At 46.5% G+C, this 20,895-nt stretch overlaps 1 pseudogene; it reads right to left on the reverse strand.

Moving 5' to 3' along the window:
* Positions 1–3,377: 3,377 nt before the first annotated feature.
* Positions 3,378–16,169, reverse strand: LOC115547424 (ETS translocation variant 5-like; annotated as a pseudogene).
* Positions 16,170–20,895: the final 4,726 nt, after the last annotated feature.

Raw genomic sequence — 20,895 nt, forward strand, 5'->3', positions numbered from 1 at the left:
CTGCTAGAGATGATGTATGTATGGCAGCTGTGGCTACAGTGAAAATAGACTTGTTGAATTGTCCTAATTGGGTTTCTTGCTTTAGTAATGGCATTCTTTCTTGCTACATGAGATACCTGTCTGTGATGCAACGCCCTGTTATACTGCATTTCTGTGTAATATTGATGGTTTCTGTAGCCGTGGAGTCATAATGATGGCATTAAGAGGTGGATAAATTCATGTAGGACACCAGTCTAGGTGTGAAGTGCACGGCCCGCCACTACATCCTACCCTTTGCCGTTTCTCCTTGGGGATTCCCTGTCACTGTCTTGAGGGCTATTTCCGGTCATTTTTTCATGCATCTCTGGTTACTCGTATCACACCCTGATCAGTAAGGCGACGCTCAGAAGATGTGCATGCGATGTTTAAGAGAGTAGAAAGAAAGTGGACAAAAGGCATGAGAACAGTTAGTAATTTTGTACGATTGTCAGCCTTGTTTATGGGTGGGAGTTATTATGCTAAATAGGGGGGATCCGAAATGTAGTCAATTATCTGTACATGAACCAACAGCAACAAACTACCAGATCGCCTCAAGGTAAGTCTGTATTTTGCAAAGAGACGACCGAAGCATCTCAAGATCTCATCGTCATTTCAGCTCAAGGTATGGAGCTTCTGGGGGGGGGGGATTGTAGTTAGATACTAGACCACTTTGTGCAGGTGTTTATAAAGGTGCTGTCTGACTTCCTTGATCCTTGACCAGGATCTCCTAGACCAGGTTGTACCCAGGAGGACCAGAAGGTGACCAGATCCCCGATACCAGGCATGGGACCAGATCCCCTAGACCAGACATGGGACCGGATCCCCTAGACCAGGCATGGGACCAGATCCCCGATACCAGGCATAGGACCGGATCCCCTAGACCAGGCATGGGACCAGATCCCTGATACCAGGCATGGGACCGGATCCCCTAGACCAGGCATGGGACCAGATCCCCTAGACCAGGCATGGGACCGGATCCCCTAGAACAGGCCTGGGAGGTTGGAGACCAGATCCCCCTAGACCAGGCCTGGAGCACCAGGGTGGATAGGAGGCTGGGGACCAGTGGGTATCCAGATCCCCCTGGATCAGGAGTAACCATCACTGTAATGACAGGTAGTGACCACTGGAGGTCAGTGTCATAGCCTAGGGACATTGTTCTGTGCCAAGTAGTCGAAGAAGGGATACACATTAATGCATTGCGTTGTTCTGTGTGGCAGCTCTGGAATAAACCGAACACTGAGAACTCACGTGTAGTCGTGTCCAAATATATATGTTAGTAGTTAGCTACAGACATTATCACCGAACACTAACACCAGGAGGTTATTTTAATTAATTCAAACAATCGTAACTGAAAAACTGAAGTTTTTCCTTCCGATTTTTCATTGTGAATTTTAGCCAAAGCTGTGATTTGAGGTCATATTTAAGGTCACTTGCGTACGTCTAGGTGGACACACCAACCTCTGACGTCACTCAAACACAGCAGCTTGTACCAGCTGATCACACCTGGGGGCGGAGCATCACCCCTTTAACGTGTGTTTGAGCAGATGAGGCGGAGGACCCACCAGGAGCGAGACGAGGACTATGATGGGACTGCTCAAGTCTTTTGAAGGTTAAAACCAACAATCTTTACTTTCTACGGCGTTTGACCACCAGAGCTATGCTGTTTGATTCAAAGAATGTTTTATTATATTCCTGAATTTCAAATTCCCAAGAGTGTGCATGTTTCATGTCGAAGTTTAAAATATGAAATTAATGTTCTATGCTATCTTCTACATTCAAGCAAGCGCTTTTTTTCAGCATTATTTAAACAAGGTGTCCAAAGAATAAGAAAGTAGCCCCGCTGTGTTCCCCAGTGACCGGGAGCCCTGGGCTGAGGAGAGCTGGTGGAGGAGCCGCGCCCCTGGAGGAAGAACAGGGGCTGGTTAGCTTCCTAGCATAGTGGTTTATGTAGTTAGTAGTGCTGACAAGCGATTAAAATATTTAATCGCGATTAATCGCATTAATGACATAGTTAACTCACGATTAATCGCGAGTACATTTTTTCTATGCTAAATATCCCTTGATTCCTTTGTCCCATTAATTTTTCTCGTTTTAATGCTCTTATCAACATGGAGAGGGGCATCGGCTTGCCTTGTGCAAATGTTTTTTTATTGATAACAACATTGGCATATACTGATCAATTCAGGACGATACAAAAAAAAAGCCGATAGTGCAATTAAACGACGAAAATGCAAACATACTGCCTCGAACATAGCAGGCTACTGCTTCTTTGTTTTGAGGCAAAGAAAAAAAAATTGTCAATCGTCTCCTAGAAACTTGGCCTGCTCTTACCTCATATTTCAGGTCCCTTGGGGAGAACTGTCCAGTGGCATTGAGGAAAACGTTTGAGGAGGAAGTTAACACAGACAAAGCTGAGATATATCTGTGCTTTTTCCACAATGTGGGATGTGTTTTCGATCTACTTGTTAAGAAGCTAGAATTGACAGATCTCTGCATCACAGATGTGTATGAAGAAGTTAAACAATTCAAAATGAAGATGCTCCAGAGGAAACAAGACAGTTTTTTTGGATTCCAGACCAAGAGGCTGATGGAGAAACAGTTGCCAGCACAGAGGTCCAAGATACAACAAGATTTTGTGAAGCTTTATGACTCTAATGTAATGGTGAAACTGAAACCAATTGGCCTGTATGATGAGCTCTCCTTTCCTGACCTGGAGCAGATGGTGGCTGCACTAAAACTGACAGACAGAATAAATATGGATCAGCTGTATGAAGAGTTCGGTGCTAGCCGTGAGGAAATACAGAAAGCTACAAAACATACGACAAAATCCACCAGTGAGAAGTGGGTGTCAATGTTCCAAAATGTGGGAAAAGACAACATGACCAACCTGTTCAAAATCGTCTCATTTGTGCTCAGTGTGCCAGGCTCAAATGCCTTGGTAGAGAGGATCTTCTCACTGATGGCTAATAAATGGTCAGACTCAAGAAACAGATGCAGCACAGAGCTGATCAAAAACGTATTGTAAGGCCAATCCCACACACATCTGGTGGTATAATATGTCCCCTTTAAGCCATTGTTTTGCTTCAGCAGAAGACAATGTTATTCTAACCATCACAAAATGTTGTTCATGTCGGCTACACACTGCAGCATGTGACGTCAGTAGATGCCAATTAGCAGGTTAAGCCAATCATGATGCACCAATTAATACCACAAGAGCCAACTCACTTAATATAGATCATATAATAATGTACAGACACTGTATTGATTGAAAATATTTCAAACATGTACAGAAGATACCTAGACAAATAATATAATATGTAATCGCATAATATCCGATTCACATAACGCATACTCCAAACTCTGTTTGAATTAAAAGTTTATTGTATACAGGAAAAATTGCAGAAATTACAGAAGGCACAAATATTATCGTATTAAACATCTCTGTTCCCGAGTCGTTTGGTGCTACGTCATCCCACAGCGGGAATCGAATGGTACACAAGTCAACATATTAAGACTAAATATGCACCACCGCCACCGTCCAGGCGGGGCGCAGTGGAGTCCGCTCTCTGATTCTAGACATTAAACCATGGAATTAAAACCTTGCAGCTGCTTAAATTGCAGAACATTCCCCGCCTTTCCCCGCCCCTCCAAAAATATATATTTGGCTATATTTGGATTTCATTCTCCATACATTGAAGCTCATAACAACCTATACAAAATATATATATATATATATATATATATATATATATATGGGTACAATGCCATTGCGGGGTTATTGGTAATAAAGTCAGTCGGAATTATACAGAAGGACAGTTTGTAGTAAAGTCACGAGAAAAATACCTTTTTTGATTTTAGTGCCATAGATGCTTTTTAAGCCAAAGGGGGAAACAACCACAAAAAGTGTTTCAACAAAAAGTGTTTCAATATACAACTCGGTAGAAAGACGACAGAATCCACAAACTGATCCCTTATTAGTATTTTTTTTCAACTGCGTTACAAAAATACAATTCAATCACTTTGAGTTGACGACATGAAGGCTATCGTGGTCTGGATCGGGGGGGGGGGGGGGGGGGGGGGGGGGGAGACGATATATCTCTCAGGGTTCAGATCCCAGAGCTTGTGGATGTGGGGGGGGGGAAGTCTACTAATATCATGGGTTAATAATACGACCACTGCCCAAAGCATGTGTATTCAACCTGCTATCCAACGATTACCACGTGGGTTAATCGGCGGGTGAATGCCTGAATATGTGTATGAATGGGTGAACGTGTGTGTGAATGGGTGAACGTGTGTGTGAATGGGTGAACGTGTATATGAATGGGTGAACGTATGTATGAATGGGTGAACGTGTGTATGAATGGGTGAACGTGTGTATGATGGGTGAACGTGTGTATGATGGGTGAACGTGTGTGTGAATGGGTGAACGTGTGTATGAATGAGTGACTGGTGTATGAATGAGTGACTGGTGTATGAATGGGTGAACATGTGTGTGAACCGTGTGGGAGGGGCCTGTGGGAGCGTGTGGGAGGGGCCTGTGGATGACCACCTGGAGAGCGTGATTGGAGGGACGTAAGCGAGGGAAGCGGAGTCCAAGCCCCGTGTGAGCGCGTCCCGTCTCCATAGCGACCCATAGTCCTGAGTTTAGATTACAAACCCCCCCCCGGGGCTGAGGCCCCGCCCACTGACATCACGGTATTCCCATCTCCGCTTTTTCCGATAGAAGTGGACTCCGACATCGTGGGCTGACCCTAAGTAGCGAGGCCGGCTACACTGCTTAGGCTGCTCCCAGGGGTCCCAGTGTCGGGGTGGGGTGGGGTCCGAGGACACGGGTACAGTTTCTATACAGCCCCCCCCCCCCATCTCCCCCTCAGTGCTGGGCGCGAGGGGGAGAGAAGGAGGGGCTAATAGGGGTAGCTGTCGGGGAATGACAGCCCCCCCTGCGCCCCCCCGTCTGGGTAGGGCGTGGCCTCTTCGTAGCGGCCCCCCGCTGCGAGGCAGGGGTCCTCGTCCCCGGCGGGGGCCGGGGGGGGGTGCAGGGGGGCGTCGGCCTCCCCCTTGAGGCTGGGCCGCTGGTTGTCGGGGAAGGCCATGGAGAAGAGGGCCTCGGGGTTACACACAAACTTGTAGACGTACCTCTCGCCCGCCACCTGCCGGGAGCCAATCGGGAGAGAGAGAGGGGGTTAGCGGGGGTGGGGCCAAGGTTGTTGACGGTCCTATAGCTTCTCAAGATGGCCGACGGGGGAGTTATAACCTCCTGACCTTTGACCTGCCGCTGATTTGGAGGTCGATGCGAAGCAGAGTGACGTCGTCAGAGTAAGCTCGCACGATATCGGAAAAATAATTTAATCGCGATTAATAGCGATTAATCATGGCGATAATACAATTAATCGCGATTAAATATTTTAATCGCTTGACAGCCCTAATATATATATATATATATACGTTTTTTCAGTCCAGGTGTACGAGCATCATGATTCAGATACAAAGACAATATATATCGTACAGCCCTACTGCAGTGTATGCTGACGACATTATGCTACATGGGTTAACCCCCGGTTGACCTTTAACCCTGTCAGGCGGTGCTGCCTGCGTCGGTTCAGGTCGGAGCGCCGGGAGCGGAGGGGAGCGGAGCCAGGAGGAGGAGGGGTAGGAACGCGACGTGCCTTTACCTTCTGCATGATGCCCTTCTCGTAGTAGTAGCGCAGCGAGCGGCTGAGCTTGTCGTAGTTCATGGCGGGGCGGTTCTTCTGCATGCCCCAGCGCCGCGCCACCTGGGGGGAGGAACCACAGCGAGCGCGGGGGGTGAGGACGGAGGTCTGAGGAGGGGGGGGGGCTGGTGGTCCTGGGGGTGAGAACGGAGGTCTGAGGACGGGGGGGGCTGGTGGTCCTGGGGGTGAGAACGGAGGTCTGAGGACGGGGGGGGGGCTGGTGGTCCTGGGGGTGAGGACGGAGGTCTGAGGACAGGGGGGGGCTGGTGGTCCTGGGGGTGAGGACGGAGGTCTGAGGACGGGGGGGGGGGGGGGGCTGGTGGTCCTGGGGGTGAGGACGGAGGTCTGAGGACGGGGGGGGGCTGGTGGTCCTGGGGGTGAGGACGGAGGTCTGAGGACGGGGGGGGGGGGGCTGGTGGTCCTGGGGGTGAGGACGGAGGTCTGAGGACGGGGGGGGGGGGGCTGGTGGTCCTGGGGGTGGTTACTGGAAGCCTTTAAAACACTTAAGTTCCCTTAAATGACCACACATTGTGGTTAAGGGATGTACGTTTGTACGTCCTGTCACTAAGTGTAAGGGATCCCCTGTCTAAGCACCAGGTACGGTGATGAACTCACCGCTTTATTTCAGCTAACTATGTGATCACTAGCTAACTATGGGTAAACAGCTAGCTATGGGTTACCCAACTAACTATGGGTTCACTAGCTAACTATGGGTAAACAGCTAGCTATGGGATCACTAGTTAACTATGGGTTAACCAGCTAACTATGGGTAAACAGCTAACCATGGGATCACTAGCTAACTATGGATAAACAGCTAGCTATGGGTTCACTAGCTAACTATGGGTAAACAGCTAACTATGGGTTTACTAGTTAACTATGGGTTAACCAGCTAACTATGGGATCACTAGCTAACTATGGGTAAACAGCTAGCTATGGGTTCACTAGTTAACTATGGGTTAACCAGCTAACTAGGGGAGGATCGGTCATGTCTTTGGCGCTCACCTCCTCGGGCTCGATGAGCTTGAACTCCATGTTCCTTCCAGTCCAGGCGATGAAGTGGGCGTTTCCCGGGTTGTCCAATAGGGTGACCAGGAACTGCCAGAGCTGCAGGGAGCCCCGCCTCTGGAAGGGCGGGCCCTCGCCGAAGGCCATCACTTCCTGTTTCACCTTGCCTGGTTTGGGGAGGAGGGACTTTAGAGTAAGAGGGGGCGGGTGCACAGAGCCTGGGCAGGACTACAAACTACGGAAAGGGGCGGAGCTATTGTGGGCTTCCTGTTTTGTCACTGAGTTATTCTACCTAAGTGAGTGGAGGAAGTTTTCAGAAAAGGATTAAGTGTATTTCCACTGTAGTTGTCGGCCTATATACTGTGCCTTGAGATTTTTGATATTAATCTCAAGTCTGATTTGTGAATGTACATTCAAACACATTCACAAATCTCTCTCTCTGTCTCTGTCTCTCTCTCTCTCACTGTCTCAGTGTCTGTCTCTCTCACTGTCTCAGTGTCTGTCTCTCTCTCTCTCACTGTCTCAGTGTCTCTCTCTCTCTCTCTCTCTCTCTCTCTCTCTCTCTCTCTCTCTCTCTCTCTCTCTCTCTCTCTCTCTCTCTCTCTCTCTCTCTCTCTCTCTCTCTCTCTCTCTCTCTCTCGTCAACATTGATTCGTTTACCTTCCAGTCGGTCGGGGACCACACAGGCGTCGTCGTAGCCGTACAGGTTGGCCTCTCCGTCGTAGGCAAAGCGGGAAGCTACGGGAGTTAAACACAACATTTTAACAGGGGGGTTAGGAAGGGTTACAGTGAACCATGATGTGGAGTTGTTTCCCGGTTCGATGCCGGAGCAGAGCGACTCACAGGCACTTTTACTTTGGTAGAACGACGCCCGCGACTTTCCGAAGGACGAGTGGCAGTTCTGGGCGTCTAGGAACACAGAATTAAGAGATGGTTTAAAGGCTGTAAGTCACTTGTAAGTCCCTAATCCGAGTCACACCCAAAGTGTCAATTGCAGAGTCAATTGCAGACTTTAAGTGGTTAAAAGGCGCTGTAAGTCTCTTTAAAGTCACTTGTAAGTGTCTTGTAAGTGTCTTGTAAGTGTCTTGTAAGTCACTCACCAAAGTCCCTTTACAGCCTTTAAGCGTTTCGAAGGGTGGAGGTGTCTTGTAAGTCACTTGTAAGTCTCTTATGTAAGTCACTTGTAATTCACTTGTAAGTCACTTGTAAGTCTCTTATGTAAGTCGGTTGTAATTCACTTGTAAGTCACTCACCCGAGTCCAACCCAAAGCCCTTTACAGCCTTTAATCGTTTCAAAGGGTGGAGGTGTCTTGTAAGTCACTTGTAAGTCTCTTATGTAAGTCGGTTGTAATTCACTTGCAAGTCACTCACCCGAGTCCAACCCAAATCCCTTTACAGCCTTTAAGCGTTTCAAAGGGTGGAGGTGTCTTGTAAGTCACTTGTAAGTCTCTTATGTAAGTCTGTTGTAATTCACTTGTAAGTCACTCACCCGAGTCCAACCCAAAGCCCTTTACAGCCTTTAAGCGTTTCAAAGGGTGGAGGTGTCTTGTAAGTCACTTGTAAGTCTCTTATGTAAGTCGGTTGTAATTCACTTGTAAGTCTCTAACCCGAGTCCAACCCAAAGCCCTTTACAGCCTTTAAGCGTTTCAAAGGGTGGAGGTGTCTTGTAAGTCACTTGTAAGTCTCTTATGTAAGTCTGTTGTAATTCACTTGTAAGTCACTCACCCGAGTCCAACCCAAAGCCCTTTACAGCCTTTAAGCGTTTCAAAGGGTGGAGGTGTCTTGTAAGTCACTTGTAAGTCTCTCATGTAAGTCAGTTGTAAGTCACTTGTAAGTCACTCACCCGAGTCCAACCAAAAGCCCTTTACAGCCTTTAAGCATTTCAAAGGGTGGAGGTGTCTTGTAAGTCACTTGTAAGTCTCTCATGTAAGTCAGTTGTAATTCACTTGTAAGTCACTCACCCGAGTCCAACCCAAAGCCCTTTACAGCCTTTAAGCATTTCAAAGGGTGGAGGTGTCTTGTAAGTCACTTGTAAGTCTCTTATGTAAGTCGGTTGTAATTCACTTGTAAGTCACTCACCCGAGTCCAACCCAAAGCCCTTTACAGCCTTTAAGCGTTTCAAAGGGTGGAGGTGTCTTGTAAGTCACTTGTAAGTCTCTTATGTAAGTCGGTTGTAATTCACTTGTAAGTCACTCACCCGAGTCGAACCCAAAGTCGCGCGGCTCCTGCTTGATGGAGCGGGGGTGAAAGGCCCCCGGCCCCTGCTGCTGCTCGTTGCCGGGGTAACGGGGGTCCACCCTCTCCTGCTTGAACCCCCGCTGGGGGGGCGGGGCCACCGGCTCGGAGAGGTGGCGCTGGTAGAGGGGCCGTCCGTCACAGGGTGGTGGGCCCCGCTGCTGCCCGGGGGCGGGGGGGGTACGGCGCCCGGGGAGCGCGGTCGTCCCGGGGGGGGGCGTATGGGAGGGGCTCCGAGTGCTGCCGCTGGAACCTGTAGGAGGAAGGGGAGGAGTTAACACGGGAGGAAGGAAGGGGAGGAGTTAACACGGGAGGAAGGAAGGGGAGGAGTTAACACGGGGGGAGGAAGGGGAGGAGTTAACACGGGAGGTGGAAGGGGAGGAGTTAACACGGGAGGAGGAAGGGGAGGAGTTAACACATGAGGGGGAAGGGGAGGAGTTAACACGCGAGGAAGGAAGGGGAGGAGTTAACACGGGAGGGGGAAGGGGAGGAGTTAACATGGGAGGAGGAAGGGGAGGAGTTAACACGGAAGGAGGAAGGGGAGGAGTTAAAACGGGAGGGGGAAGGGGAGGAGTTAACACGAGGGGAGGAAGGGGAGGAGTTAAAACGGGAGGAGGAAGGGGAGGAGTTTAACGGGAGGCTGCCGACTCACCTCTGGTCTGACTGGAAGCCGTCCTCAGGGCCGCAGAGAAGTGGGCGGGGCATGGCAAAGCGCTGGCTCTGATTGGCCGTCTGGAGCGCGTGGTGGCGTTGCTGCTGGTGGTGCTGGTGAGGTGGGTGGAGGTGCTGGTGGGAGGGGCCAGGGGAAGGGGCGTGGCCCGGGGCACAGCCCCGATTGGACGGCGGGCCCTGCCGCTGTAAGGGGCGTGGCGAGGCAGTGGAGTGGGTGGAGCCACATGGCAAGGCAGAGTCCGGAGGGTGTGCGGGTTCGAGTCCCGCTAGTTTGCTTTCGTAGGCACTGAGCAAAAAGGTGGGATGGTGAGGGTGGCAAGAGACAGAGAGAGAGGGAGGGAGGGAGAGAAAGAGTGAGACAGAGACAGAGAGAGAGAGACAGAGAGAGAGACAGAGAGAGAGAGAGACAGAGACAGAGACAGAGAGAGAGAGCGACTATAACAGAGAGTTGTTGTGTACCTGTGACTGTAGGCGGGGCCCCTGCCCGGGGGGGCGTGGCCACAGGGGGGCGGCTCCTCACCGGGCTCTGCCTCTCTCTTCACCTTGCTCAGCGGTGGACCGTGGAACATCACTGTGGGCACAATGAGGCATCGTCATTGGCTGAGGGGGCAGAGGGGCTCACGTGACACTGATCGGCCAATAGGAAGCCGTTTCGATTGAAATGTGTTTCTTCAAGTAAATGTACGCCACTTAGCAATGTATATGTACTTCACATTGCGTAGCATCTTATCCTAGCATGGCGTAGCACCTTATCCTAGCTATCTGTGTTGTGTACGGGGAATGGGTTAACCTAGTGATGGTTAGTGCTTGGTTCTATGAACATCCTCACTGTACCCACAGAGATATAGTGTTGTTTTTCTTTCTTCTGACAAATGGACTTATTGTAAGACGCTGTCCGTCAGCCAATGAAAGCACACCAACAGATGAGTCTTTGTCAACCTGACAGTGAATGGGGGGTTGGGGGGGAAACATGCTGCGATATATTCAACCACATTTAAGATGCCCCCCCCCCCCCCCCCCCCCACCCCGCCCCTACAGGGGCAAGCTAGAGAGCGGTACCACGATGGAGAGAGAGAGCCACACACTGGGGGTCAACCACCAGTAGCGGTCTTACCATAGAGGCATAGGTCGCGGCCGCTTGGGGCCCCCATAGTAGGGGGCCCCCAACGATCCTCAAAAAAATACACAAAGAGAGACGAAGCAAGACGAGTCTACACGAGAAAATAAAATCAAGGGTTAGGGAATAAAGTTACCCAAGCGGCTCAAATAAAAGATAAAAGCTAAAAGATGCCGGTAAGTATTTCACTACGCTGCAAAAGAAGACACTTATTACGGCCACTGTTGGGGAAACAGACAGGAACCACAACGTCCAAAGCGTTGAACATGCCGCTACACCAGCAGCAGCTAGCTGAGGACCCTGTGTCAGAATGGTGTGGTGTGGAGAACAATCTATCTTTACTCTCACTCTCTCTCTCTCTCTCTCTCTCTCTCTCTCTCTCTCTCTCTCTCTCTCTCTCTCTCACATAGGTTTGTTTGTAGAATGTTTCAAATGTTCAATCTCAACTGTAATTTCAATTCACTTATAATATCCTGTATCTTGCACATGGGTTTGTTTGCAGAATGATTGAAATGTCAATCTCAAGTGCAATTCGAATTGCAACCTCACTCACCCATACAAAGTAAATTATTCATCTTGGCAATTTTTGTGTATGGCTGTTTGTGATGTTTTGCTGAGTATATCACTGTTTGTGGGGGTTTACCCTAACTACTTATCTTGCCGGTTATATCGATATTGATTTGATCTTAAAAAAAAAGAATAAACAGTTCTAATTTTCCTGGCATTTTGGCAAAGAAAGGGGTTATCTGAAACCTTATTCTCTTTTGGGTTCCATTGTTACTATTAGTTTGTGTAGTGCTACACTTTAGCTTTACCTGCCTGTCCACCATTCAGTCAGCATTCTTTTTTCCTCCGTTCTCTTTTTAAGATCGGACGAGGTGGGCCCCATACATATCTTCGCCTTGGGCCCCCAATTCGCTAATCCGCCACTGTCAATCACATCCTCGTTCTATAGACAACTTTCTCTCTCACTCCATTGTTACAGGAGGGGGGCGTTCACTAGCGTTTAAAACACGACGGTTCGGTCCGAAAACTGCAATTAACGAGGGCTGGGAGCAGCAGGTTATTTATTTATGTGCGTCATCATTGTTCAGCTGACGCACACACTGCTCTCTCTCTCTCTCTCTCTCTCTCTCTCTCTCTCTCTCTCTCTCTCTCTCTCTCTCTCTCTCTCTCTCTCTCTCTCTCTCTCTCTCTCTCTCTCTCTCTCTCTCTCTCTCTCTCTCTCTCTCTCTCGTAGGAAGCCTGTAATTGGCTCTGACATCATATCCTGTCGCCGTTGGCCTCGTTGGTACCGGGGGGGCCGGTGATGGTGGAGCCAACCCACTCTGGATCTGGGTTGGGTTTAAGGTCAGGGTTGAGTGTTAAGGGTTGAGAGTTAAGGGTTGAGGAGTAGGGGTAGGGTCAGGGTCAAGGGTTAAGGTTAAAGGGTTAAAGGTCCCGTGGCATGCTACTTTATGGATGCTTTAATATAGGTATTAGTGGGCCCCAAACACAGTATTTGGAGACGTTGCCGAAATTCAGCCGTGGTGCAGAGTTACAGCCACTCCGAGCCAGTCGCACATTGAGCTTCCCCAAACGTGCCGTTTCTGTGTCAGTTGCTTTAATGCAAATGAGGAGGAGAGAGGCGGGTCAAGGAGGAGGGTGGGGGTGTGGCCCTGAGCAGCTTGCAGCCACGGTACCATGCGCTCTGTTTACAGTGGATGTATCGCAATGGCGAGGCGCACATAGCCTTTAGCCGTGTTCTGTAAATATTCTAGAACACGAACACACTCCTGGAGCTCTACATCTAAATAATATCATATAATACAAAGATATCAGTGACGTGCAGTCAGGCGAGGCATCTGTCATCATGTCATCATGAAAAGCAAAAAAACGAATCATGATAAAATTAAAAAAATAAGAAAATATTATATATTGGTATTTGTCTACTGATCTGTGGTCAGAGTGTTATTTATGTACCAATAATTCCAATAATTGTCATCATTTTTATTCCTGAGGGGAAATACGCGAGCTGAGGCCGGCTGAGGCAGCGAGCAGTGCTGCCCCACCGAGAATTGCGCAATCCCTCACAAACTGGGTAGAGCACATGCGCTCAACACAGTTTGCTTTTTCACCGTTGTCACCAATGTAATGTGTGTAGGCACCTTTATTGTATGATCGCACTTTACTTAAACTGGTTAATATATTTGATGTATGGTTATAACATATTTAGTCTTGCAGCAAGACTAAATATGCTGATCTGACATAAAACCGCGCTGAAAAAGCATGAAATGAGGCAGCCAGTACCTCTGCCTCACTGAAGGGGGCGTATGCGTGTGCCCACTGTGTTTACAGGATGCTTCTAAATTCTTTTAAGCAGTCAAGTGCACTACATCAGTTTGTTTATTTATTTATTATTATTTATTATTTATTTTAAAAAAAAACATTTCTGACTGCAAACATGGAAGATAATGATTCAATAGCCAAGCTCAGAAATTTCTCAAAACTGGACTTTCAATCAAAGAAAGGTAATAAATGAATGGTAATAAATAAACTTCTAGCTACTGGGGGAGCATCAGTAGGCTAGGGGAACACATATTAATGTTAGAAAACCTTAGAAAGTTACAGTTTCATGACATGGGATCTTTAAGTTAAGTGGTAGGGGGACTCACGGTTATCTGACTGGAAGTCTGGAACATACTGCTCATCTGGGACCTGGGCTGTGGACACAAGAACCAGTTAGAACCAGTTAGAACCAGTTAGTGTGTGTGTGTGTGTGTGTGTGTGTGTGTGTGTGTGTGTGTGTGTGTGTGTGTGTGTGTGTGTGTGTGTGTGTGTGTGTGTGTGTGTGTGTGTGTGTGTGTGTGTGTATGTGTGTGTGTGTGTGTGTGTCGCTGTGCATGTATACGTGATTCTGTGTGTGTGTGTGTGTGTGTGTGTGTGTGTGTGTGTGTGTGTGTGTGTGTGTGTGTGTGTGTGTGTGTGTGTGTGTGTGTGTGTGTTAATGTGCATTTAAGTGTGTGTGGGGGTTGGGTGTTGCTGTGTGTGCGTACCTTCTGCGATCCACATTTCCTGCAGCTGGCTGAGGTCTTGGAAGAGATCTGAGTGACACACACACACACACACACACACACACACACACACACACACACACACACACACACACACACACACACACACACACACACACCTACATATTAAACCGGGAACACACAATAAAGTAATAAGTGTGTGTTCATGGTTTCATAACCCTGCAGTTTGTGTGAGGGTGATTCACAGCCAGGGTGTGTGTGTGTGTGTGTGTGTGTGTGTGTGTGTGTGTGTGTGTGTGTGTGTGTGTGTGTGTGTGTGTGTGTGTGTGTGTGTGTGTGTGTGTGTGTGTGTGTGTGTGTGATTCTGTGTGTGTGTGTGTGTGTGTGTGTGTGTGTGTGTGTGTGTGTGTGTGTGTGTGTGTGTGTGAGTGATTCTATGTGTGTGTGTGGTTTAATAAGGACATCACTTAGCGCCATGCTAACACACAGCTATACTAGCAGAGCATTTTTTCCGTGGTTAACTTTCCTTAGTGACAGTGTCATAGCCCATTAGGTTAATGATTAATTAGAGAGCCAGACCTTCCGTTTCCTGAGCCAGCTCCGTGTCCACGAAGCGTCGCTTCCTGTCGGTCGCCGAGCGGCCGCTAGGGGGCTCCGAGGGGCACTTCTGAAACGCAAAGATATTACATTACAAATGTACAAAATAATAAACCGAACAATAAAATAAAACCTGACGATATAGTACGAGAACGGGGGGGGGGCGGATTAATGGGGGGTGTAAATTGTTGATTATGAACCCTAACCCTATTAATTATTATTATTAATATTAATAAAGTATCATTATGCCAATAAAATTGTGTGCTGTCACTCACGCTCCGGGGGTCCAGGAACGGAACCTGCTGGTCGTAGAAACCGTCCATCTTGTGGGAGGAGATTCACCTCCTTCTCTCCGAGAAGGCCCAGGTGGGAGAGAGGAGGGGGAGGAGGAGGAGGAGGAGGAGGAGGAGGAGGAGGAGAGACCTCCTTCTGTGAACACATTAGGTGACTATTAGGGCTTCGCTTTGTTGAGTTTTGTGTGTGTGTGTGTGTGTATGCGCGCGCGTGTGTGTGTGTGTGTGTGTGTGTGTGTGTGTGTGTGTGTGTGTGTGTGTGTGTGTGTGTGTGTGTGTGTGTGTGTGTGTGTGTGCGTGCGTGTGTGTGTGTGCTTGTTTGTGTTTGAATGCGGCTGTGTGTGAGTGTAATTAGTATTTTCCTTATTACTTTGTAACACACTTCACAGTATAGGTTTGCCTTTCCATATCTCATACGGATCGTGGGGGCGGAAGGACATTTTAACAAGTTGCATGTCTGCAGCAAAGTTTATTATTAAAGTCTCAATCAGATAAATCGGAGCAGTGATGGTTTTAATTCGTGCTTCGCGCAGGACAGCCAACCGTCCAGGGTAAGGTTGGCTGTCACTCTGACACCAAATCAACTTAAACGCATCCCCGCAACACGACGGAGCCCCAATAGCATCTCGCCCCCCCCAACACACACACACACACACACACACACACACACACACACACACACACACACACACACACACACACACACACACACACACACATTGCTCTGAGCTCCGCCTCACTGGCATCAAACTCAACCCGGCTACTCACCGGAAAAACACTTTTTTTTAAAGGCTGCAATCCACGCGTAAAAACAACACAGAACCCGTAAGGAAGCAGCCTGCGTCTGATTGGTCCACAGACAGGAATGCACGCACCCGTCTTTAGTCGGGACGTCCCGCATTGAATAAACAACCCATCGAACTATCATCATTTTTTTATTTTAATGAAAAGTTTCCGAAACACTGCAACTCGACTCCACCCCCCCCCCCTCTCTCTCCCTCACTCCCTCTCTCTACCTCCCCTCCCCCCCTCCCTCCCTCGGACCCGTGCCAAGTCCACCCTCGCTTTGTGAATGAACTGCAACCCGACACCCCCGCGGTGGGGGGTGGGGGGCCGGTTCCTCACCCATTCATAAAATAAGACTCGGGACTCGAATACATCACCGTGCACGAGACGGGGAGGCGATCACAACAACTACACAAAAACAACAGCAACGAACTGTTTTGGTCTCTGCGTGTATAGGTCTGGTGGCTTTCATTCGCGTAAAATGGCGTTCGAGTTTGAAGTTTCGCCCATTGCGCGATAAATCAGCGCACGTCCACTCGTGCAAAATAAACGTTAAAATACACCATATTATACCTTACAACGCGGTAATAACGCACATCTGGAGTAGAAACGTCCGCAGGACTCACGGTTGCGAGTTTGGATCCACGTAGCACGTAATTCCCTCTCTGCGCTCCTCGGTCAGTACACGGCTGTGGTTTTTTTTTTCTCAATGGAGCACTGCGTCATCGATCCTGGAGTGCGAGCCGCTGATTGGCTACGGCGCAACGCCAGTCCAACCCTGGTGCCAATCCCGTGGGCGGACAGCCCTTGTCGACCTCGGTCTATTTTTTATGAATGGTCACGTTTCATTCATGTTATTTTGGACCGCGTTCTCTTAAAGGGGCCGATACAAACACGTCAACAGAGGATCTTTGTCAACAACAGCAACCACAAAACAACATTACAAGTTATCATGATAACAACGAATAACTTGGTGTATGATTTAATCAAGATAATTCGTACAAATGATTTTATCCTTGTCCATCAACCATCATGCTTTTTTATTTTAATTAATTAATATTAATAATAATAATAATGCATTTAAATTGTTATAACTGTGGAGAGAGAGTTAGGCTATTTTAATGAGTGAATTGAATATTTCTAATATAAGTGAACGTGTTACAATTCATGAATTAGATGTTAAGTCAAACTCAAAGTCTGCTTTATTATAAATTTGAAGGGATACAGATGAATCAAAATTGCGTTAATCTCCGACCCATCGTGCAATAAGAACAGAGGGATAAAATAAGATAAGTCATACTTGCAAGAAATAAATTCCAAAAGTGCAAAGAAAGCAAAACTAAAATACAAATAATGTAAATAAATGGAAATGTGCAATATGAGGAGCATATTTTGCAATATGTACAAAAATAACTGTTTAGTGATAATATAACTAAGCAATGGTGTTAAAACTGTTGGTATAGTAGTAATGAGTAAGAGTATAGCCTATATCATATAATATAAATTATTTTATCGACAGCTATTGGTCGACCGATATCTTTCATACTTGATATATCTATTTGATTTGAGTGATGGCGCAAACCTTTCTTCTGAGTATTAGATTGTGCGTCTTTGATCTTTTGTAACGAAACTCTCTCTCGCCTCGCCTCGGTTCATACGACCGATGCATTATGGATAGCTTTGTTTCATCTCTGGACCATTGAAGTCGAGGGGGGGTTGTGTGGGTGTGTGTGTGTGTGTGTGTGTGTGTGTGTGTGTGTGTGTGTGTGTGTGTGTGTGTGTGTGTGTGTGTGTGTGTTTGTGTGTGTGTGTGTGTGTGTGTATTTCAGTGCAGTAGTGTTTGTATGCAGTAGTGTGTGCATTTGAGTCTGTCTGAGCGCAGTAGTGTGTGTATGCAAGTGCAGTTGTGTGTGTTTTGTGTGTGTGTGTGTGTTTACGTATGTGTGTGTGTGTGTGTGTGTGTGTGTGTGCATTTCAGTGCAGTAGTGTTTGTATGCAGTAGTGTGTATATTTGAGTGTGTCTGTGTGTGTGTGTGTGTGTGTGTGTGTGTGTGTGTGTGTGTGTGTGTGTGTGCAGCAGTGTTTATTTAAGTGCGATTGTGTGTGTGTGTATTTAGCGTGTGTGTGTGTGCATTCAGTAGTGTGTGTATTTGAGTGTGTGCGTGTGCAGTATGTGTGTATTTAAGTGTGTATGTGTGTTTATATGCAGGAGTGTGTTTCTGTGTATGCAGCAGTTGTGGCAACCCGGCCCCGACACGGCGGGCCTGGAAGCCCAGAGGGCAGGTAATACGAGCTGTCTACCACCCTTTTCCCCCAGAGGGCGCCAAGGGTCGCATTGGCAAGGTCCCACTCAACGCCAACGGGAGACACCTGTGTGCCAGGCCAATCAGACCCAGGTGAGGGCTACATAAGAGAAGCTGAGACGTAGTCTAAAGGCAGGACCCATGTAGGAGCAGAGAGCGGAGCGAGATGCCCTACACGGACGGACGGACGGACGGACGGACGGACGGACGGACGGACCGACCGACCGACCGACCTTTGCCCTTTGCCCTTTGCCCCAGGACCCAGTCTAGAGAAGACCACAGGAGACCACGGCAGGACCTCCTCACCTGGATACCGGGACAGCGCGTGAGACACGACCACAGCATCCCCAGTGGCTCTCGGAGCCCAGATTTTTTATTTGTTATAGTTTGCATTGACGGGTGATTCCCCTTTTTTTCAGTTCTTTGGATTTAATAAACGTGCCTTGTCGGCAGTTTGAGCATCAGACTCTTGTTCCTTGATCGGAGGCGGGCTGATAGAGCCGGGTTACCACACAGTGTGTATGAATAAGTGTTTGTGTTTACTGTTTGTCTGTGTGTGTATGCAGTAGTGTGTATTAGAGTGTGTCGTTGTGTGTAATCTGGCCACAAAAAATATACTGCCCGCAGTTCTCGTTTTGTCCATCAGAGGGCAGGCGTTGACTGACTGTGAAACAAAGCGTGTGTGGGAATGTCTTTTAAGTTGTAACATTATTCTATTAACGAAGTCAAAATCTTAACTTGCTGTTTGGTTCATTTAATTTCATAAATTGTATTTCATGGAACACCAATCTCGAAATGTATGCTATGACAACGAGCTACCTATGGGGACGATATATCCGGGGCACCGGTAGTGCCGGATATCCGGGGCTAGAATTCCTCATCCGTCGGCGTGTAATTGTTTACAGTCCGACGAGCAACTTTAAACGCAAGTCTTGAGTTGGAGCATATATTTTTATTTGCAGGCAAGTCTAACGTTGCTATACTCGTTTTTATCTATGCATATTATTTGTTTGAATAGTTTTCTGTTCAAAGATCTCAACCGAAGTTCAACTCCTATGATTTCGCCTTCCTTGCCACAGAAATTCAATAGTATCCAGCTGCAGCCCCGGAGAACAACACCCTGGCGTGACAGAACACCCAGACGGGACAGAAGTAGGCCTACTGTGGCTGGAAGGAAGTTACCTCCGATAATTTTATTTATAGACAGATAAACTTATTTATCGCTTGAATTAACATAACATAGAAATAAGAAAATATTTCGACACGTTAGTAACTATTTTTAGAGCATAAAAAAAGGTTTAACGTTATTTAGACAAATACCTCAGGATTTTTTCTTTGCGTTATTAAACTTATTAGACCAAAACATTTGAATAAAACAATATTATGGCATGTCATAGCATTTTTATAGCGTAATTTTTTTAACGTTATTTAGACGAATAACTGATTTAGTGTGTCGACGATTATTTAATTGAATTGTGTATTATACACTTTACTCATTCAGTAATTGACCATTAGAATTAAGTAATTGTTTGAATATGTCTATAATCAAATTCTTTGTAAAGTATATCATCATAATTTGATATAAATATACATTGAAGAATAACCACAGCAAAGTTTCCTCACTATTTATTTAACAAATAATCTACAGAAGCATAAAGATATAGCTTCTTCATGCTGACTGCCATCAGCTCCAACTCACTGTCGAAAGAATGAAACGGTCCAATCAATATTAAGCCTATACAATATATTATTTTTATTCTGTCACTGGAAACGTCATTGACTTCTCTTTTTCGCTTTAGTCTGAAGACTGGAAGTAGTCCACCAGTCAATTAACAAGAAACTCAGACTGCACTTCTGCGGCATCCTTATGAGGGGCCGTTTAGGACATAACTAATTGAGACACTCTCACACACATACCTATGAAACACTTACACTCACTACTGAAACGCTCACACACTCACTACTGAAACACTCACACATACATACAGGGGCGCTGCCAGGAATTTTGGGCCCTATGAAAGATTCTAATTTTGGGCCCCCCCCAACATCTATCGACTGTTTTGGTAAACATGGCCCAGCATCACAATAGCACTTCAGTTAGACTTTTCGTTGCCCCTTCATGGAGTATGGGTTTGTGTGACTTTAAATAAGGGTATGAACTTACTTATTAAACGTATTTCATTCAGTTAGTGACATCATGTAATTCAAGTAATAAACTAAGTATTTATAGCCTACTGTCTTTTAGGCAGCAGTCTTATACATATTGTCCAATAGCTGCTTAAACACAATTTTACAACAATGTCCTTCTCTCATGCTAAAATTGGACTTGACCCAGTTTGGTTTCAACACATCAACTTTTCAGCAAATCCAAACACACTGTTTTCCACACAACACAAATACCTATGGAAATCCAATGGAATTTTGTGTTGAAAATAAAGCTGTGTGTACAGATTCACAAATACAGAAATTTGATTGTTATGCTAAAATTGTCTGTAAGCAGCTTGAAACTGTACTACAATTGTCAGTTTGATTATTGGTTACCCATTCATGTAGTTAGTGACCTTGCTTTGTAATTGAGAGTACATTACAATGTTAAACCAGTACATGGCAGCATAAGCCTGTGGATGCTTCACAGCCAGAGCCCCAAAACCATAAGAGTACTCACAATTTCATACCTTGTATAACTGCAATAGTCTTTTCAGAAGACATGATGCACTGCAAAAAAAATCCACCGTTTCTGCTTACTTTAAACACATATTTATTATGCAAGTACAATTTCATTTCCATAAATAGTACATAAAAAAGATACATTAAAAAGATAGACTCTTATAGGAACTGAATTAACATTACAATTGCTTGACATCAACACAAATATTTACACTTCAGCTTCAAACAATATGAAAAAAAATCTCAATTTACACTGTTCATGAATAAAAAGTTTAATTGCACAATATGGTTTATAATGTGCTACTTAATGATCAAACACTGTTCGTCTTAAACGTTTTGCTACCCTAGTCTTTGTTTTAGCTGATCATGAATTCATCTCCAGATCTTAATCGCCGTTTTAATGGTTTAAAGTGCAAAAAATAGCTCCAAGTAACAATCAAAATGTAAACAAAGAACATAATTTACAGTGCAATTGCA

The sequence above is a fragment of the Gadus morhua genome, chromosome 7, assembly GCF_902167405.1.
Source record: "Gadus morhua chromosome 7, gadMor3.0, whole genome shotgun sequence".
In the NCBI taxonomy this organism is placed as follows: domain Eukaryota; kingdom Metazoa; phylum Chordata; class Actinopteri; order Gadiformes; family Gadidae; genus Gadus; species Gadus morhua.